Consider the following 14,179-nt stretch of genomic DNA (forward strand, 5'->3'; position numbering starts at 1 on the left):
AGATCCAAGTAATGTGTGGAAAAACTAGAAACAGTGGAAGTCCATCTGAATTTGACCATTATATTGAAATGCAAACAAGTACCAGTCTTTTGTAGCCACCCAAGCAGACAAAACAGAAGTTAACCAGATCACGAGGTTTATAAAGTAGAAATCAAGTATGGTCCCAGGATGCCCCAATAAATAAATGATCTCCCATATTGCTGCAGCTTCTGTAGCAGACATGCTCAGGTGTTCTTGCCCCTGCAATGGCCAATCCTCAAGCATAGCAGGGAACACCTCTAGTGAACTAAATTTTTCACTTGTGAAAAGTAAGAAGGATTTGGAGTCATGGATACCTCTGCAATGATTTGACGGTTCCCTGCCTCCTGTCATTCTCTCTGTCTTCATCTCAGGGTAACAAAGGATTACATAGGAATCAAAAATCCATGCGACATAAAGGATGTGTGTGCACTGAGCATGCTTATTTGTAGAGTAAAATGTTTCAAGCAACCTGTACTGTGGAAGTCCCCCTGCTGGATAGCTGAGTATCTTGCATCCATATTTTTAATGTACATAAAGCCATCTCTAGGTCACTGCCAGGCTTCTCTGAAACACAAACACACATACAAATCTGCTAAATTCTATTTTAAAGAAAAGTAGCTGATATAGCTATGTCTTGTTTTATTTATTTATTTATTGGCAAACAAATTTTGCAAAATGAAATTCATTTTCATTAAGATGTAGACAGCCATAGCCATGTGTATTAAGCTGCATATCAGCGCAATGGCACATGTTTATAGATGCATCCTGAAGGAAAGATCCGCATGTTTATATGATCCACAACCTCAGGGAAAACACACCCTTTGATAACAAAGCCCCTGATAGCTACAATTCAATATGTCAGCTTTTCTGTGAAGCAGAGCCTGCTTTCAGACATTTCCACAAAACTATGTACCTTATCTGCAGATATGCAGCCTCTCCTCATGCTGCCAGTTAGTTACTTGCTTTTCAGTGGGAAGACAGCACTCTAGTCCCTTTACTTTTGTCTCCTTGAGGTGTGCTGTTCTAATCTCTGGAAGGCAAGCATGCCTTGCAAGGCCTGGTGTCTTCTGGTGGGGGGTACAGGGCACTGATACCTATCTCCAATTTAAGCAAGGAAAGAAGGTTTAAACGTAACAGTGGTGATCAAAGTAAAATCCAGAAACCGTGCTGAGATTAGAAGGAATAATTTAGAGGAGGAAATAAAGATAGGCGGGCAGCTATGAAGGAGCTTCAACTTCCATTGCAAGAACAGAGTGAAAAGACTAGAAAAGTGAATCAACACTGAACTTGTTTTTGTGTGTGTGTGGCTTTTTTTTTTTTTTTTTCTCCCAAAATGCAGCTCAAAACGTGTGGTATCTTCCCCAGCCTGCAGCAGACCCAGCAGTGTCCGCAGCAGCTGGGCAGCTTTCAGCCCGTGCCCTGTCGGGTGTGGGATTGCAGGAGGGGGCCGCACACCCCACTGAGCAGACCACGTCCAAGTGGCCTCGCACCAAGGGAAGGGACTCTGCCAACGCTTTATTTGAGTGGGTGTCTTTGATGGGCAAGAATTGTAGATACTTAATTGTGCTGTTTGAACCCACTACCAAAGCTGATTCAAGGAAACGGAAAAGCGAGCTTTGCACAGTCCTGAAGGCAAGAAACCAGGCCTTTTCTAGTGTAGTTTTGTACTGTGCACATACTAAGGCCTGCAGGGAAGCAGAAAGCAGAACTTCCAACTCCAGTCGGCAGCTGGAGGACGCTTTTGAAGTCTTCCCATCAGCACCAAGTGCCACCCGCCCATTCCCACAGCCTCTGCGCTTTCTGTCGTGTCACCGCTTGGACGGAGCAAAGCCTGGGCGACCAAGCGCCGGCTGCCGCCTGCAACGGCCCTTCTCGGCCCGGCCCGGCCTTGCTCGGCCCGGCTCGACCCGACTTGGCCCGGCTCGGCCCAGCTCGGCCCGACTTGGCCCGGCCCGGCCCGGCCCGGCCCGGCCCAGCGCGGCGCCATGAGTCCGCTCGCGGCGCTCCGTGAGGCGACAGCGCCGCCTGGCGGCCCCCGGCAGCGCCACGGCCCTCGCCGAGCCCCGCTGCGGCACGGGGCAGGCCCCGGGGAAAAGCCCGGCGTGTGCTGAGAGCCTCTCCCCAGGTCTCTGGGAGATAAATTATGAAATATAAATGATTATTTGCAGCTGTGGCTGCAGACTGCCCCTGTCCGTGGCAGCTCCCTGGCTGGAGCACAGCGCTGGCTTTAGGGCCTGCGCCGTCCTCACCAGTGAAATCCCAAATTCCTCCGCACAGCAGCACAGATAGCCTTGTGTTTAAGCCTGAATGTTTAGGTGCTAAGGAAAATGCAATTAAAACACCCACGTTTTATCATGAAAAAAAAATTTCTCGCATTAAAAGTGACGTGAGACCTTATCCTCAGGGCAACTGGTATTTAATTTTATACTCTAGCTGAAAAATCCCAAGCACAGTGTGAACTGTTCCGCTGTAAAGAAAAAGAATGGTGGGAGGGAAATACGATGACATACAAAAAAAAGCTTAGATATCTATTTAGCTGCTCTCCGCATGCATTCTTAGAACAATGCCCTGTAGTTTAAGTGCAGTATAGGCTCACCGAAAGAAATTCACAAAACTTGAGAGAAATAATGTAGAGTTGAATCCTGACAGGTACTGAGCATGCCTCAGCAATGCAGCCAAGTGTTTGCCTCATGGCTAAGTGCAGAGTAATTCTGTTCTGGGTCAACTAAGTATCACAAACCCAGTTCTTAATGTCTCCGGCCTTCGTTGTGTATACAAAGTGTATTATAGTCTTTGTATGCCTTGTAAGCATTGTGTTCACCCTGTAATTAATGAATGCAAGAAGGTTAAATTGTTGCTATTATGGCTATAATTATTTTTGAAAGCACCTAGACAAAAAGCATCCTCAATGAATTGGCATTATCATGCTTTAGTTGGCAAATGTGCATCTGAAAGCATATGGTCTCTATATTACTCTGAGCCCAAACAATGCATCTGTGCTCTTCTATTATTCTCAGTTTGAAGTTGTAGTTTTCCCCAGCAGTAGTGTACAGGAGTTCAACGCAGGCGATAAACACCCTGCACTCGTTAGGCCTCTTAGCAGGGCTGGGTTCCTGGCTGCCACATTTAATGACTTCCGCTGCTGAAAAATGAACATCTATAAATGAAGATCCATGCTGTTCCATATCTGATCACAGCAGTCTTTTTTAAACTTCCATTATATGAAAGAAATACAGTAATTGCAGGTAGATGGAGAACTCTGTAGACTGGAGTACTCTTTCATCCTGTCTGAACACTAGTGAAATTGTAACAGGGGAAAAAAAAAAAAGTGTGCTAGTAAGAGAATTAGTGTCTGCTAATGGCGTAAATGAGTGTCATTGCTCGGTACTGTAAATCCTGGCTGGATGCAGTCCTTGAAGAATCATAATCTGAAAGCAACATCAAACCCTAATGATTCTGCTTTTATGGTTCTAATAGTGCAGGGGGGTTGCAATGAAAGCAGCAACTTCTGTCATACCTGCCCTCTGGGCTGGAGGGAAAATAAAGATCCCCCTGGGTTGCTGGTTAAAGAGCTCAGGTGAGGCACAGTCCCAAATTCCTATTCAAAAGGCGTACCTAGCTACAGTGCTAATTACTGCTCTGGTATGGCTCTCCGTCTCTTTTTCACCCTTCATTTTCAAAATTTTTGAAAGTATACTCTGTATTTGGGATGTAGGAGATGTAGAAACATACAGAACAATTCATGGCATGGTGATGATAGTTTTCTTCTCCTTCCTATGTGTAAAGTCTGTGTTCCCCTTCAGCCAGTGCAGTGGCTCTGAGATCGCTGTCTCTATGCTCCTGTGGTTGTTCCTTTTTGCTACTTGATGTTTTTCTTCATTCAAAATGTATGTCCCCAGTGCAGGAACAGTACCTTAGCCTCTTGCTCTGTAAAGTCTCATGGGTTTTTGGTCTATATTTTCTATACACCATTTGTTGCTTTGGATGGTAGCCTGTGATGCTGTTTCCTTAAAGGGACTTAATTACTCCTTCTGTTTAACCGTCACTTTTAATAAGGCTTGGGATAGTCACTAGATCCAAAGTGTTCCTAACACTGGCCAGTAGGATCTACCACAATGTCATCTGTGGCATTGAAGAATCATAAATAAAGTCCATAAATAAGGTTGTCTAAATATCATAAATAAGATATCTGTGTCGATAGACAATGTTAGTAGAACAAATCCTGTCCTTACCCTAAGGTTTTATAAGTCCAGCATAACAGAAGAGAAAGAAAGCAGTTGTAGAAAGGAATAGATTGGTACGTATGTGACTGCTTAAGCTTTGGTTTACACTGAAATTTGCACTGAAAGTGCAAAACTATATGGTGTAAAATCCATATATTTTTGACAGTGATTTTAATTATTTTTATATGCCACTAACATAATGAAATGCATTTGGATGGCTAACACCAGATAATAAAGTAAATCTGATTAGAAAAAGTTTACAAATTATGTCTCTTTTTCAAGAGTCCCACTTACGGAGGTGGATTGCTGCTTCCATGGAGATGTCTTTAGTGTCTGTGTAGGAGAAAACAAGAGAAGGTAGACACAGACTGATTTTGTGATGCTGGTTTTGCAAATGGCTGGGAGGGGGAAGCCCCTCTGGGTCCCACCTGGGAGGATGGACAGGCATGGAAGAACCCAAGGTAGAGTACTGAGAGAACCCCCTGGCACAGGCACTTCACTGATGGGATGTGGGCCACCTTTTACCTTAAGATGTCTGGATTTGCTCAGAGTTTGGCCTGAGTGTACGTGAAAATCCGAGTCATTCAGAGCCGCAGGCCTTGTTCAGGCCAGACGCTCACAGGACAGAGACGAGGAATCGCACCAATTGCCACCACCTAGAAAGAAGTGTTAGGGCACAACCTATGTCCTGAAGTGCCGTGCCACACACCCGTCTGGGGAGTTTGCACTGCTAAAGGGCTTGGAGGCTGAATTTCTTGGTGTTTTCATGCTTTACAGAGTGCAGCAGGGCCCCATGCCCACGAGAGGGAGCAATTGGATTACTTTACAACATCTTTTTTTTCCTGCAAGGACAAATACTCTGCACACATGAAGGCAAAATTCTGCTGTCGTTAGTCCAGCTAAAAACACTGTCACATTTTGGATGAGAGCAATAACAGGAATTTTAATGCTGTAGGGAAGGCTCCACAGTGCATTATGTTGAGTTTCAGCTTGAGTCTGGTCTTACATAATCCATGAACGGGTCCAAAGCCGTGCAAAATAGTTTCTAAATATACAAACTGCAAACAGAGAACTCTTATTAAAAAGAAAGAAAGAAAAGAAAATGCAGACCTTGAAGTGGATGGAATTGCCACATCCATCATCCCTCACCTCCAAGGCACGCCTGACCGATTGGCACGGGAAGCAGACGTGTCAGAGCCACCTTCTGTTGGCAGACAGCCCCGCTGCTGCTGCTGCTGTCCCAGAATTTTTTCTTCAGCATTCAGCTGCTCTGGTCATGCAGCAGAAGCAGGTCACTGTTTCAGAAGCTGGGTCCCTGTTTCAAGAGCCTGAGAAAGCGCACACGGCAAGGCCTGAGCGCATGCTGTGGCTGCAGTAGGCTCCTAGGCCCAGGCATGGTGGTGGTGGCTCACTTCGTGCCGCTGACAGCGCGGGGCTTCTGCTTGGCTCCTGGGCACAAAAAGTATTGAACAGGAGCACTCTGGGCTGTGACCACACAGCAGCAGCGCCTCTACGACGTTGTTGCTCATTTTTTAGATGTGTCAATGGTCAAGGCCTTTTAGAACACACAGGTTGAGGCACATAGACCATCTTTAAGAAATGTACTTCAGCAGAAAGAGGGCGTTGGACATGGGAGCAGAGTGATCAGGCCTTGCAATCTCTGAGCACCAGGCCTATATTTTGTCTTCCTACCTTTCCTCACTCCTCGAGTGCCAGCTTGGCTGCCGCTAGTTAAGATACAGTGGAAGAGAGTGGGAGGAAGAATATTGCATTCTCGTGCTCTGATCTCTTGTTGTTCTTGGACGGGCCTTGTAAGCTTGCCAGTAGAGTACAGAAAGAGGTTTGTTCCCTCACATAAGTAGCTGAAACTTTTCAAATACAATAATACTCTGACAAAGAATGGAATACAGTGTTTATGATGGTTTTCACTTCCCTCTCCATGTTTTTTTTTTTTTTTTTTAAAAAAAAAAGAAAAAAAAAACGCTTTACCTAGTCGTTTCACAGATCTGGGAGATTACTGTTTTAAAAAATGGAGAGGATAGGCATAAGAAGATATTATCAAGATATTATCTACTTCTTTTTTTTTGGGGGGGGGGGGGGGGAAGGGTTGGGGGGAGGAGATGGGCAGGTTGTGTCTGTTTTTGATAGAGTTGGGACAGTCTTTCAGTACCTTGAAAAATAACCTTAGCTCAACAGAGAAATAAATGTGTGGAAGAAGACACTGCAACTGTTCCCTGGAAGGTGACTTACACTCCATAGCCCCTGGAAGCTGGTGGGGAGTTCAAAACAGACTACATCAGTAGGAGGACAAGAAGACAGGCAGATCTAGTCCATTGTACATCCTGTATTGTAAGTGAAAGGAAGTAGGTTCTCAGCATGATTAAAGCAAAAGTGGATCAGCACCTCATAGTGTGGGCACACAATGCTTTTATCAAGAAAAAAGAAAGAAAGTAGTCAGGAACTGAGATGGAAGGAGGCAGTGAAGAGCAGGGTGCCCTGCTCCTGGTGCTGCCTGTCCTGAATGACAGGGCAGCAACTTTGGCTTACTCTTGCACCTTCTCTTTGTAGGACTTTTGTATGGCTGCGTGCTTTCAGTACCCCACAAAGAGGGCTCAGACATAGGCACAGCAGCCAAAGCACAGTCTTTCCACCCAGGGTTTTTTTTTTTTTTTTTTTTTTTTTTTTTTGAGAGTCAGAGTTCTGCATGGGGTGTAGAATTTAATGTGATGTATTCAGAAACAGAAACGAGCTAATATTCCCGATAAAAGACTTAGGCAGGTCCATGAGACATATGGGGAGATGTATGCCTTGAAAGTCTTAGTGTTTAATTGGAAAAATGTTACTAAGCAATACCTCTTGCAGCTTATGAAACACTGAATTAGTGAGATCACTGTCCTATCCTGTCTACAACAAGAAACTAAGAATTAATTGGAGGTTCTTCATCTCATTTTTAACAGCTCTTACAGCATTGTTTGTGATTCTACTACAAATAAGTAACAATTTACAGTAGTAAAAAAATATATAATGTAATTATGTGAAATAATTTCAGCCTAAGCATCCATAAGTTGCCTATAAGGATTTCATTTAGTAGCATTCCTTCCTCTTTACGGAATCTCTCTTTAAGGCATTTCTCATAAATTTGCTTATTCTCTTCTAAAACTTGTAAATTCACTTCAAAACTTGTTCTGAGACTTTTATGTGCAAACAATTAGCTTAGTCACATTAAGAAGGATGCAGTACCAGAACAATAACAATTGAAAAGTTTATTTCAAATGGTGTTGCAACCACTATTGAAGACATTGTGCCTTGGTTAAAAAAAAAAAAAAAAGAATAATAAAAAAAAAACCTGAAGCATGCAATTTCCTTTTTCTCCCTTTTCTGTGTGTATTTATGTTTAACTCAGGGCAAGAATTTTATAATATTCTTAAAGGAAAAAAAAAAAAAGTAGAAATAAAAATGGCATGAATTCATGAAAGCATGGGTTTATATATAGGCATTTTCTGTAAATGAACCAAATGTTCTGTATTCTAGGTAGAAAAAAACTTATCTGTCTGCTCATACACATTTCTGTTACCTCCATGCACTCCCACTTGTCTTACCTTTTCCGTATATGAACTGAATGTATTGTACCATGTTTTCTGTTTGAACTGTGTGTGCCTGATGCATAAAACACGACACAGAACAGAAAGGTTTTGCTCACCATCTGCGTTAAGTCATGAACCATCCGAGCTTTGTTCTCATGGTTGTTGTCATTTCACCAGAATCTTTCGATGTTTGTATAGCCTTATACAGTATATTGCACTTACTGTACCTGTATAGTATCTTGTCTGTATACTGTATGCACATAAATATGTATATTCACTCATGTATGTATGTATAGTATGTTTATATATCTATGTATATGTATGTGTGTTTGTTCATAGTCTTTCACTAGCAATGTGTGGCTATTCATATACATTCTGTATGCCAACTATGAAGAGGTATGAATGCCGGCACCCACTTTTGATAACCTACTTTTGTCCTCATTTTGTCTTGTTAAACAATGAAAATAAAAATGTCATGTATTTTAAATGAGAACTTTAAAAGATTATTATTTTTTTACTAATTTAAGGTTTCCAGTTCTTCAGAAAAAAAAAAAAAAATTGCAAAAATACTTGTATTTCTTATGACAGCTTTCTGTAGCTGAAAAATATTTGATAACAGTCCACACTCTGTAGCTTGTGCTGGATCTTGTGCTGCTCAAGGGTTCCTAGGTTTGGAGATGCCTTTACCCGGCTGGACTCTCATACAGAAAACCCCAACTCCATTCACTGGGGCACTTGCATTAAATCTAGGGGACAAGCTATGTCTGTAACATCTCGCACGTTCCAATACCGGATAGAGAAGGGCCTTACTCAGCCTGGAAAGAAAAGTTTCTGCAGTGCAGGTACACAGTAGGAGCAGGTGGCTGTACCATCCCTTATGAGTCAGTTGAACAGGAACATTGCAGACACTGGTTGTCAGCTATGATTTCAAACTGCCTCTTAGTTCGCAGTCCACAGTAACATATAATTGCCGATTGATTAAGCAGTTATTGAAACAGCCAACAGTCATTTATTAGCCCTTTGTAAAGTTATTATTAATCACCACGCCTCTGCATGTAGGCGCAGCTAACTGGCCTTGAGCCAGCAAAGCACTGGTTATCTTAAATAGCAGAACATCCCTGTAAATCTAGGGGCCAATTACGTGTTTTCCAGTTGAGCATGTATTCGTTCTTCATTGAATAGGAGCTACAATGATAATCATATGTGTTTCTGTCTGAGGCCTATGAGTGATAAATTTACTTCCTTTGAAGTTAAACTTATCGTCGTATTATCATGTCAGCCAGGCCAGTCTCAGTGCAAAGTTAAGTTACTGCAGCACAGTGGCAGTAGCTACTCAGGAAAAAAAATAAATCTTAGAAGATAGATCCTTATACAGGAAATACAAAAGAATTTTTAGCATGACACAGCCACTGTTACAAAGAGCCTTCACCCAAACTAAAAATGCATGATAAAAAATCCTTTTCATTTTTTCTTTAAAGATGCAAGGTTAAATTCTGACCTCACTCACGTCAATAGCAAATTCCCATTTAACTCATAAGCTACAACTGGAATGTCCAAGGAATGCTTTTTCTCAACAGAGAATAGGATGGGGAAAGGACATGTTCCATTAATCGAGCTGTGTGTGCATGGGCCAGCAGCCTGGTCTTAAAAGTCAGAGTGGTAATTAGTGGACTCGGGTTGCCAGCCTTTTTTTCTTGCCTGTATTTCAGCTCTTCTGTTTGTCAGTAAATCATGTCTTTATGAGATTTGGCTACTGTCTTATTTAGCAATTCTTGATATAAATGAGATTACATGACGTTTTTCTGAGGCTAGAGTAAAGGCTTATCTTATACTACGGATATCTCTCACATTCAAATTCTTTAGACATTTTCAGTACAGTTTATAAGCCTGGTATCTGTGCATTAACTACATTTCAAATTGGGGTTAGTGGTGAATCATAAATGGTTATCCCTGTCTATTAATCTCACTTTATGCGTTTTTAAAAAGGAAGATGTGAGCACATAAAAGAACAAGATAATCTGTGTACATTGTGTTGTTTTCAGTCATACTTTCCTAAAAACTTTTTCTCTGGTACAATCAATGCAATACTTGAAAAATTACATGTAATGTAAGAAAATGGTCATTGACTCAATTTCACCATTAGAAAAGGAGAAATATAAGAGCACATATTGAAATTTCTCATCTGTAAAGCAACTTCATAGTCTTTAATTGAAGTATTAGTGTGTTTAGATCACTAAATAATGAATGAGGATTTGAAAGCACAAACCAGCCCTTTCAGGGCTGAAGCATTCTCCCTTCCTGTATTACTTTGATCATTTTATTTTTTTTATTACTATTTTTAAAATATTCTTGTGAGCATTTTCTTGAAAACGCTAGATAAATGCAAAGCTTTAGTGGCTTTGCTGAAAAACTGGTGTGCTGAGGTTCTTCAGCTGTCATAGCAATGAAGGTTAGTTAAATATTCAATACTAGCATCACTAGGAAGAGTGCTGAAGCTCATGTATGTGTTTCTGGCTTGGGTAAAATGAGGTCCAATTTAGGTTCCCCAAAGTGGAGAAACTCATTGATTTTGTGGTTTCTCTGTGTCACTTTTTTTTTTTTTTTTTTTTTTTTTAACTTTAGACTTGGCCTCACTGTTGACTTTCTCTTAGTTCTTCCAAAGTCTTGGTCTTGTTAGCACTCATTGTCATTCTTCAGAATTTATTTTCTCTTTCTTCCTTGGCTGCTGCTGAATGAGCAGAAACAGTGACCTAGAGTGTGCACTCTGCTACCCTTCTACATGAGAGCTTTTGCAGCCTGCAAGGGTTGGGTCTTGCAGAGTTGAGAATCTTTCCCACCAGCAACAATCACTGCTACATGCCACATCTGAGCATAAAGGAGGACAGACTTCCTTTCAGTATGAGATTTAGAGTCTGGCAGTTTTTCAAAGCTACCACAATTTAGAGTAAGAAACACTAATTACAGGTGTTTTGTACTGTGGACATGGTTACTCAGTCATAGTCAGGGCCAGCTGTAGTGATCATTGAGGTCGCTGCCTCAACCCATCCTGCTGTTTAAGACTGGTTGATGAACAGTTAAGGCACACATGTGATGAAGTAGCAACCTCCAGCACAAGGAAAAGGTGAGGAGATAGAGTTAGTAACATCTTAACGTAATCTGGGATGTTAAAGTGTTACCCTGCAGGTGCTGTACTGCAAAATGTGGTTAGCATGAGGTCTCATGAGGTCTCGGTATCACTGAACTCTAACAAAGTCTGGATATTCTGTCCTTTGTTCCTCCTGTGACTGACTTAATACAACATTGAATTTTCCTTTCTGTTTTACAGTGAGCAAAAGGATGTATCATGGTGGGTTGCTTGTGTTCTGTATTTACTGCTTAGCAAAGGCATAGATTAAGCTTTGATTTTTCATAAGCAATCTCAATAGGAATGCACTTTGTGATGAACCACTGCATAAATGAGATGCATGAGACAACTTTACACAATATGCCTAATACAAGTTGCTTTACAGACTTTTACTTTAAACAGAATAGCATTTACAGGATGTGTAAATAGCAGATCAAGCAGTACATTTCAGACAGTTGTTTGGCTTAAAAAAATTAGCTTAGATGAGACAGATACAAGTTTACAAATATGTTAATAATGCAAGGTCCGGAAGATCTATAGCCAGACTGTCAGAGTGAAAATGAAATGCAGGATGGTAAATTTATCATTTAGAGTTTGCTTTATTGATAGCCTCAGCAATAAACTGAGGGTAGCTGGAAAACTCGAGACATAGGAGTGTGTGTAGTGCTGATTCTGTATAAAGTAGCTGTGACATTTAGTAATTGGAAGCAATGAATCATGAAACTGGAGGTCTGGAGTCAGAGGTGCTGATGGTTTACTAACCATTTGCTAATTTAATTTTAGGATAAGTATTAATTGTTCATAATCTCGAATCTTTGAGAATTCTTGGAGTTCCAAAGATTCTGTTAAACTGATTTTAAGTAGTGGATCAGTTGGGCCGTAGAGCACAGATGATGTAGTAAGTCTTTAAGTGAGTCCCATATTTAAAAAAGGTCTCTTGTGATATCACATCGTATAATTACAGGATCTTCATTAAGTGGTAGAACAATTTTTACGCGGATTCTATTTTTTTTTCCTGTAGTGGTATCATTTGGAAGAAAACATATTCCTAGAAGTTTAGAAATTCAGAGTAATGGAAATCAAAACACTAAACACAGCAGTTCCTTTGTTACAGTATTATAATAGCCCTAAAATGTGATGCACATGCAGTTTTATAAGTTGAAATAGCAGGTGTCAGTGAATTCCTTTAATGTTAAATACACGGTGTAAGATTACAAGGTGTTCCTTCCTGCACAAATATTTTGTTAGAATTAAAACTGGTGTGCTAGGAGAATCCTTTTCCAGTGCTTAGATGCATTATTACCTGGATTCTAGTACCAAGTAAGACTGTGTTCCTAACACCTACATTATTTCTGCCACAGCAGACATAACAGGCTAACTGGCAAATGTTGATTTCCAGATCTGTGCCAGTAACATTAAAGATGTTGCTATAAAAACAAAAATAGAAAATTGGCTTTTAGTGACTTGTATTGCATTAGAAATGCAGAGGGAAAAAATCTTGAGAAAGCAGAACACACGTGTGTTTTCTCCCACTTCAGGTGTATTCTGTGTCAATCAGAAATGTACTGCTATCAAGGTTTGTGGAAACATATGCCTAGTGCAGGCCATTGATACTGATTTTTACACCTGTTTGAGTTAATAACCCTCCCTATTCAGGGGAGAATGGGGAGTTTACTTGTGTCTCTTAAAAAGAATTTGTGGAAGAACCGAGGGAGCAGTTTGTGTGGCGCTTAGCACATCGTGTGTGCCTGTGCTTGTGATGTGAGTATGTAAATGCACAGGGGCCATCTTCATGCAGCTGCTGGTACAGTAGGACACCTGCTAGAAAACACCTCAGGCACTTCCAGAGAATTTGCAGTCGCGTTATCAAGTGTCCCTGGTAGCGTTGCCATGCACTGCTGGCTGCATGGAGAGCTTCTGCTTTCACAGCTCACGGTGCACATGCTGTGTGTTCCCGAACATGCTTTTAATCACCTCTGTGTTAATAATCAATTATTGTTTTGAATTTAGCAGTAATGGAAGAACTGAGTAGCGGTACAGAGCTATATAGCTGGCTGACTGTCCTGGGCCAAATTACTCAGTCTTTTGTGTTAGCAGTGTTCGAGTACCTCTGTCACAGAGAGATATGGCTGCAGATGTAGCCTGTAGCTTCACCCTCGCTTACCAGCTTTTCAGCCACTGGATTTAGGAACATTTAAGTGCAGTGCAATGTTTATAGCTCACAGTGAGCAACAGAAACCTTGTCCAGCATCATTTTCCAACCGCTTTTCAGAAGGCTTTTTAAAATGTTTGAGTGTTTTTTACTATTTGTCTGAACAAACTGTAGTTGAATTCTTGGACCCGTGAAGCCAGTGGGCACATTCCTGTTGGCTTCTAGCAAGGTCCTCAGCGCTCAGAGCTTTTGAAACCTGATTCATGCTGAACTCCTGCACTGGACAACTCCCCTTTTGCACATGTGTGCTAAGAGGATCTCCACATCAAATTAAGACTATCAGATAACACTCCATGAAGTAACTCTTGCTACTCACCATGGCCCTCTGCCACTTGCACCTGTGGCACACGGCTACCTCCTAGGAGTCGCCCTCCTGCGTGGAAATACCTTGCCCGGCTGGGTGGCTGGGACCCACCTGCATCAGAGCAAGTGCCATCGAGAGTTTCAGTGGGAAAGAGAGTTTGGAAACTCCTGTATGAGAAAAGGCAAGAGGGAGGGAGTACCTCTTCCTCCCAGAGGATGGTAAGTGGCTTTCAGAAAGCCTTTCTTCTTCACTTGTTGTAGCCTGCCAAGGCAAACCAGCATGCTTGGCTCTGCTGAGGGATGTGTAGCACTGCTCACAGACTGCACTGCTCATAGCTCACTTTGTGTGCTGATACTGGAGACATTTCTAATAATAGCCTCCAAATGACGATGATGTTTTTTATTTCAGTATAATTTGCATTTGTTTAAGATCACTTTGTTACAGCCTTATGTCAGCGCTTTGGCTTTCATTTTAGCTATGGTATGCAGTTGTCATGAAGAAAAGAGTATTTGTATGGCATCCACAATCACACGTGTGTGATGTGGTTTTTCCCATTGTTCCTGTAAGTGAAGTCAAACTGTCCCGTAGGAGAGGGAGGACACTCAAAAGGTCCAGGAGAAAGCAGTATCTTCTTCAGCCCCATAATCCGTACAATTTCAGCAATGTAATTGGGAACCTACAGTACTAGGAACAAATTATGAAAGGACCACT

General features: G+C 41.6%; 1 protein-coding gene across 5 annotated transcripts in view; it reads left to right on the top strand.

Annotated features, from left to right (window-relative positions):
• NYAP2 (neuronal tyrosine-phosphorylated phosphoinositide-3-kinase adaptor 2) overlaps window positions 1-14,179 on the top strand; it is a 136,333-nt gene that overhangs the window by 115,635 nt on the left and 6,519 nt on the right. The gene's annotated exons all lie outside the window — the stretch shown is intronic.

The sequence above is a fragment of the Anas platyrhynchos genome, chromosome 9 (assembly GCF_047663525.1).
Source record: "Anas platyrhynchos isolate ZD024472 breed Pekin duck chromosome 9, IASCAAS_PekinDuck_T2T, whole genome shotgun sequence".
NCBI classification, from domain to species: Eukaryota; Metazoa; Chordata; class Aves; order Anseriformes; family Anatidae; genus Anas; species Anas platyrhynchos.